This window comes from Cynara cardunculus (assembly GCF_001531365.2).
Source record: "Cynara cardunculus var. scolymus isolate 2C chromosome LG 15, CcrdV1, whole genome shotgun sequence".
NCBI lineage: Eukaryota > Viridiplantae > Streptophyta > Magnoliopsida > Asterales > Asteraceae > Cynara > Cynara cardunculus.
In genome coordinates, this window is record NC_037542.1 from 8644901 (window position 1) to 8653787 (window position 8887).

Here is an 8887-nt window from a genome sequence, read left to right on the forward strand (position 1 = left end):
ACTTTATATTAGGAAACAATTAATTGATTAAAAATTGAATGGTTGAGGTGAGGGTTGTATAGAGTGTAGGAATGACAAAGAGTGTAGAATAACATCCCTTTATATATATATATTCTCCAGCTTTGGGAAGAGAATATATATATATACCCAAAGCTGGATTCTTGGTTGTACAATCAAATGAACTATGCACCCTAACCGATGTCAACATGGGCTATTTTAATCATAGATGACAACCAGAATCTTTTTGGTTGTACAATTAACTATTTTAATCACTAGATCTGCAATCTTTTTGTGAAATAAAATAAAACCAAGGGGTTGCTACATATACATCATACCCCTTTATTTCTTTTATAAAGAATGTAACTTGCTCAAATTTGATAATTTTCTAATTTACTTTTATATTTTTCATTGTATATATTATCATGTATAATCATATATTAACTAAAATACGTTAAAAATATACGTTTTTCTAACAAATTACACTATTATGACGTTACGTCAATATCTTTGAAACAAATTTACTATTAAGTATTTTTGGATTTAATCATATTATTATATATAATAAATACTAAGTTATTTTTAGTATATACATTTTAAATCGTTATAGTTATATTTTTAATATTTTATGTATTATAGTTTGTCATTTTTTATTTACACCCTTAACATATTAATATACATTATAAATATTAATTGAATACAGTAAAAAGTGCATATTTCTTTTTACAAGTTATATGTTTATAATAGTTTTGTCAATAACTTCAAAACATGCCCAATATTGAGTATTTTTGGAAATTAAGTATATTATTAATTATCATAAGCACATAAACATTTCTCTGATTTTTTTTTTGAATAAATATAATAATTGATCTTTCAAATTGGTCAATACTTAAAAAAACAAACCACTATTAAATATTTTTACATTTAATTATATTATTAAATATCATAAGTACATGAAATTTTGAAGATGTTCATTTTATTTCTAATAACGTTTTTTATTTCATAAAATAATAAATAATTAGAATTTTAAAAATTAGTATACTTTTTATAAAATTAATAATCATAAAGATTATTTTTATTTGTTTTAACGATAAAAATACCATAAAATTTGAGGTTATAAGAAGAAATTTCACTAAAATAATTAATTAAAGTGTTTCAAAATATCATAAAATAAACACTAATTATGAAATGAAATAAAATGAAAACAAAATATTATTATAAAATAAACAGAAAAACAATATATCGTTAAAAAAAAGTTTTTAATATAATTAATTATTAAAAAACATACTTTAAAAAAATATATTTTTACAGGTTTAGAGTTTAAAAATGTCCATTTAAAGGTGTCTTTTCTTACAAAGATACGTTTTGAGAAATGTATAATTAAAAACATGGTAAGTTTCATCTACACTATGCTATTTTTAGTTACTAAAATAGATGTTTTTCAAATTGTATTTTAGTTACTAAAATTGGTAGTCTCTTCTATAAATCTCTGTTTTTCATTTTTTTTTAATATCTATGGTTGCACACAATGAAAATGTTGCACGGATAAGTATTATTAAAAAATTTACACTATGTTAAACAAATTCAATGGTCATACGAGATTCCATTAAATTGGAAGTAGATCTGTATATGATGACAGCTTGATACTATTTTATATAGATGATGGATAAATCAAATATAATTCAGTGGTTGCATGAGATTCCATTAGGTTGGAAGTAGATCCGTATATAATGACAACTTGATACTATTTTATATAGATGATGGATAAATCAGATATAATTCAACATGAAAATGCATGTGAATATGTTGATATATCAAATTGTATTATTTGAATGATATTATATATGTAAGTAAGTTCTTTTTCTTTCTTTTAAGTATTATTAACTTTCTGGCATTGCTTCTTGTTTCATTAGCATTTAGAAATACTTATTACATGCATTATGCAATTAGTTGTATCAAATGGACGGTATTACCAGATCTTGTATTGTTGGTTTAATAATTGTTAAACAAATTAATATATATACATTTTACAGTAGTTAATAGTTATGATGTCACCTTTTTCCTAGTAGTCGTTATTATTTAGGTATCATGTTATGCATGTCGTTACTCGTTATTGTTTAGGCATCATGTTATGTATGTTGTTGCTCGTTATTGTTTAGGTATCCTGTTATGTATGCCGTTGTCAGTCGAGGACATGTTGGGTCAAGGGCGGATATACTAAGGATTGAGCGTGGTCCTGTTCATCTGCTCACATGCTTATCGCAAGAAAAAAAATACGGTGTCGCAAGAGTGCACCCCACATAATTTTATAAAACCAAATTTGGATTGGATGACTTGGTGGTTGGATCTTGGATAAAGTTTCCACTTCTCAAACGTTCCTATTATGAATTTTAAAATAAAAGCTTATGAAATATTTTGAAACTAAAGGGTTTAACCCAAATTTTATCTAATAGGCTTTTGTTTACACTTCTATTCTTTAATCATCACCCATGAAGTTATTGGCGGATGCCTATGAGGGCTATAGGGGGCCGTGGCTCCTGTGTTTTTGTTGGTAATTAGAAGACCAACTTTAGAAGATATATGTACATTTTATTTAATATTTTACTTCATTACACCAGCAATAACTCCGGTCCTTTAGGGTGCGTTTGATACGCAGATAGAACATGACATGACAGCTGTTCAGCGTTTGATAAAACATGACAGAACTGGACATAACTGGTTAAAATGACTAATTTACCCCCAGTGAGCTGTTTAGTGTTTTTTTTCACTAAATAATCAATATAATCATTTGAAGTTATCTATTTTCTACATTATTTTTTATTATTAATATATAATAAATTACATAAATTAATAAAGATACATAAACCATATAAAAATAATATTTTGAGGATAGTAAAATGAAAGTTAAAAAACGATAAAATGCAATAAATAAAATTTAAAGAATGAATAAAATGTAAAAGAGAGATCTATTTAATGTTTTAGAAGAGAATTAAGTTTTATTTTGAGGTTATATTGGTAAAATATAAGTCTGTTCCACCTTGTTCCATCTTGTTTCATGAGGTAGGGGTGAAACAGACATGTTTCACTTTGTTCCTGTCTGTTCCACATAAAATTCATGCCAAACATGGGACATGGATCCCTGTCCTGTCCTGTTCTGTCATGTCCATGTCCAATGTACCAAGCGCACCCTTAAAACCAAAAACCTCTGATTGACAACATGTTCCAAAGTCTCCGGTCTCCATTGTTGTCAATGTTATTTCTATTTTCATGGTTTTTATTTATTTATTTATTGAAGTTTTTAGTTTAATTGTTATATTTTAAATTTTAATTTCAATACCATATCCATGATTTTCTCAAATAGATTTTTAGTATGAATTTTTTTGCTTTTGTTTGATGTTAATTTCTTGAATTCTTGATTTGTGTTAAATTTAAATCTAAGGATTTAGGACCGATTTGATTTCTTATCTTCAAGATTAGATGTTAAAAAAATATGGGTTTCTGTCATCTAGCAAGTTCTTAAAAATATTATCATACTACCATACAATTGTACATCCTATATAAAAATGTTGATTGACGTTTTAACTAGTTTTTAGAACGATTTTGATAAGCGTCCTACGAATACATGTTTTTATACGATATTTGTTTTTTTAAGACATGTTTCCAAATAATATCATATAAAATAATTTAAAATGACATTTTAGTTCTAAAATGTACTAATTTTTTTGTTAAGATGCTTGAAAAGTTATTGTAACACTTTTACATCAGATATAGAAATATTTTGTCCTATGACTGAAATCCTATAATACAATGTATTTAGAGATTTAGACATTTTTAAGGTCTTATAAATCAAATTTTATTGAAGTGTTGACATATACTATTCATGGATTTTTCAAAGAAAACATGTTAGTTTTTCTCAATACCCTGGTTACTCATTTGTGTGATGCGTTTAAATAGGGAATTAAGTCCAGCCCATAGCGTTGAAAAGCTTGTGTTCCGCCCCTACATGAGGGATTATCTATTTTCTCATCTAATTCACATTTTCCAAGCATATTACGTATTACAATTTATTTTTTATGTCCTAAATACTTTAATTTCATTATTGATTTATCTTATACGTACCCTAAATTCTAGATTTACTCCAAATTGATTTTATTTCATTAATTATTGATTGTCTTAAACCCTAAATTTTGTTCTAAACACTACTAAAAAATCTGGTTTTTCTGACGGCAAATGCGACAACTCCAAGTCATCTCTTCATAAGGATGCGACAACAGTTAACAATTCGATCAAAACACATATTTACATTCCATTGATTATGTCACCCTTACCCTGGTATACATTTTTCCTTGATATGTTACCCTTATCCCAAAATACACATCTTCTTGATATATCACCCTTATAACCAAAGTACATCTATCTTTAATATGTCACTCTTATTCCTAACACATGATATAACATACTATAAAATTAACTTCCTATGTGATGAACGGCAACAATTTATCCACGTATAACCAAGTCAAACCCTTTACTTACCACCATAATTTAAAAACAACCCGAAACTTTATAACCAAATACCCGGTCATCATATTATATTCCTAATTTATGAATTGATCTGATTTTGAATTTAAAAAGGTTGTAAATATGCAATCCCCCAATTAAAAGAAATAAAATGAGAGAACAGAAATCAAGATAACCGACAAAACACAGGACAATAATTTAGTGTACTTAATAAATAACAAAAATAATGATAATGAAAGAGTATCTCAGTTGGCATGTCCTGGGGAGGGGTGGGGAAGCATGTGAGGGGAACACTTCAAACTAATTGAAAATTAAATAGTTACGTTTATCAAATTTATAGTCACTCACTTTTTATCCATAAAAATTAATGAAAATAAATCAAGAATCTTATTAAATAAATAAAGGAAAATAACTTTTATGTACTAAACGTTTATCAAATAAAGTACTGTTATTAACGATCTGTTTTAATGGATTGACAATATTATTCGATAAAGTAAGTAAAGATGGTATTGATGGCTTAAACGCTTATCCGATAAACATTTTACAAACGATGCTTAAGTTTAATTTATAACATGTTTTAAAGAGTATTTTTAATTTTTATTAACGGCAAATAACTAATGCGTCTTTATATCATTAATTTTGTTGATTATTAGTACTACAAATTTAATTTTGTAATACATTATCCATTTGAAAAGAAAAAAAAAAACTTGACCATATTAATATTTTAATAATGACAATAAGATGATATAGTAATTTTGTGTTCTAAAACGACTACTAAAGTGGTATTGCTTTTTTTCAATTAAAATCATATCAATGCATTTATTTAATTTTTTAAAAACACAGTTGTGTTTTGTATAAAGAAAATAAAGAACATAGAACTGAATAAAATGGAGAAAAAAGTGTTATAAGTTGTTGGATTAAACAAGAGAACATAAATTATTATTCTATGTTTGGTGCGATATGAGACGGAATAAAAACTCACAGTTTCGAGTTTGGCATAACGTTTGACAGAACATAAACTCATTGTTACATGTTTGATATGATATCTCATTGGATAAAAACTCATTGATTCACATTTGACACGATATGTAAAAGAAACTAGGACTGGGTGGGGTTGCATGGGATAAAAATGTTTTTTTTATTTTATCAAAAATATTTCGTGCAAAAATTACATGGTGTAACAACCCAATATCATATTTGCATATAAACATATATTTTCGTATATCAAGAAATATAATTTACACATTCGGTCTCAATCTCTTACAAAAACTATATTACAAAATAGCTAACAACTTTTTCCATAAAATCACTGTACCACACATGAATGCATAACAAGTATTCAGATACAAAAGAATATATCACTTCACAATTTTCCCTTCTCCTTGTCCTCTGGATGTGTCAGACCTATAATGTACATTTTTAAAACACAAAATGAGGATTAAACCTTGAGATCTTGTGAGAAATCTCATTGATGCTATTACAAGGTGAATAATCACCAAATCACATTTATGAAATCAGATTTATAATAATAAGAAATATACATCATTTTGATATAATCAACCTCATTTATCGCATTCAATTACCCAATAACTTGACAAACACATTAGAAGTAAAACTTGTCGCATCATATAACTTCTCGCATGACATGATGAGATAATCCCATTTCCTCGCAACACACTGGATGCGATAACATTGAATATTTTGATCAAAAACCCAAATTTTATATACTCATTAATTATGTTACCATTATCCTGGTATACACTTCTCTTTGATACAAGAGGTCATGAATTTGAATATTTCATGTGAAATTTACCTTTTTTATCTTTTAATTTTTGGCTACAAGGCTGGCCCAAAGTACTTACTCATGTCCTACAATGTTATTTCTGAAAATATTAACGGCAAAAATATAGTTAGAATGATTGAATTCACAACCTCAAATACAACTATGAGCATTACTATAACTTCATCACGTTTTTATCCTATTTTTAATGCAACATATAATTATTTGAAGGATCAGGGTCAAATCCATTTGTGTACATGTATTTTATTCCTCAAATTAACACAAGTGACTTTTCCATAGGTCAAATCCCATTAACTTTCTCCCAGGTGAAACCATGATTTTGCAGACCTTCGATCCACATTAAAGGTGCAACTGCTCAAAGAATTTCCTGGGTCTGCCACTGTCCACAGCCATCGACCACCACCATTGTTGCCTCTGCCAATTTGTAAGGACCTTCCAAATTGATTAAAATATAGTTTTTTTTTCCTTTGTACGAGTCGAGTTTCTTCGAATTACCATCACTTATATCAAATTCTTATTCAGATTTAGTAATATTAGATATATGTATGTAATTATCTGTGTATGTGTGTGTATATATTCATATAAATTGTGTAAAAATATTTATAAATTAAGTAATTTAAATATTACTTGATTTTTGTGTTAACTATAAAAATTATTCCATATAGAAATTTATTAAACAATATTTAATTTATGGGAAATTTTCTTCAGCCTAATCCTACAGTTCCGTCATGTCGAGATAAAATCTCAGCTGTAAAAATGAGGTGAATCTCCTTCCTACCATATTAAGCCACATCAATATTCTATTGAGGGTTGTCTCCTCCAATACATCCACATATTATTGTAAGATCTCACATTGGTTGAGGAAACGAACAAAGGTCACCTCATGAGAGGCTCGATACCTCCTCTATTAGACGCGTTTTGAAACCGGAACTTGGGAGTGGTGATACAAACTGCAATGCACTCAATCAAATGGGCATGAAGGTCTGCAGCGCGTTGAGTCACTTCTTCGACGGTTCCCGTACTCCCAACTACTTTCGTTTAGTAGATCTGTCATCCCCCATATCCTTCTGGGTGTGGGTATTAAATCCTTAACTTCCCTAATTTTAATTTAGTGAGAAATCGCGTATACTTGACCTTTTCTACGCTTCAAAAGGAGCCAAAGATATTAGTCCAGGTGTGTGGATTAAGCGGACTATATCTAGTACGGTTAGTCTGATTGGTATGCCGACGAGGATGTTGGGCTCCTAAGGGGGTGGAATGTAAGATCCCACATTGGTTTAGGGAGGGGAATAAGGATTGCCTTATAAAGAGTTTGATACCTCCTCTATTAGACGTGTCCTAAAACCATGAGTCCAGGTGTGTGGACAAAAATATCTGGTACGGTTAGCCTGAGATGTTTAAGCAACCGAAAACACAAAATAACCAATTCATAACCTTTGCATAAACTGATAATTACAAATACAATTCAACGTCTACATATCATCAAGATCTCAAGAGTTGCAACATAATTTAAAATAACACTGATGAGATTTATTACAAAACTAGGAATTACCTTCTAGGCGACTATCTATCTAACAAAGAGTGCCCTCACATCATACTTCAAGATCGCACCTTTCCATTTCCCATGTTAGATACTTCCCTGAAAAAGTTTTCAGTTTTATAAAGCGGGGTTAGACCAAAGGTATAGTGAATTTCCTCTAACACATGTGTAAGATGAAATAGTTCAATATAAAGCTTAGAAAATGAAAACAGTAATGACACCCCAAAGCATAAACACCAATACTTGTTGCAACAATAGAACACAGTTATAGTCACACGCACTTGTGACAAATGGTTCAGGCTCACACTTACCCTTTAATAAGCTACATCAAACGAATTCATGTGCCTTGATCGAGTACATACTTTCTGTATTTCAAAACATCAGTATATCCACTAAAATTACAACTCACACATAACCATAAACCATTTTCCAAGTATTTGAAGGACACTAAGCAAATAAACCAATAATGATTTCGACGTAAATGGTAAGTATATGGTTGTCAAAATAATGAAAGAAACAAACAAAATTAAAATTAAATTAATATTAATATTACAGAAGCTTCATAATATAAGATAAGATAAAATTAAATCTAGTTTTCTTTATTTATTATATGGTCCCCGATTTGCTATGAATTGCTCTATATTATAAAAATATTGTGACTTCTTTGATTGAACAATTTTAAAGAATAAATTGTTATAATCCTTGTATTAATTAATTTAGACTCAATTAAGTAATTAACCACTTACATCGGATTCCTTTGTATTATAAATAAAATTGTATTGGCTGAATGATAAATAACGTAAACCTATTTTTATATATAAATATGGTAATCATGGTGCATTAATTTAAACTTGGTTTACCAACTTGCGATGCATTCCTTATTTTGTGCTATAAATCAAATCTGACTTTCTTTTTTAATAAAACAATTAGATTATTTTAATTATTATAATCTTAATGTGATTAAAGCCATTATTCCAAAAGGCCAATCTCCAACGATATGTTAAACCCCAAAACAGCTGTGTAATCCATTG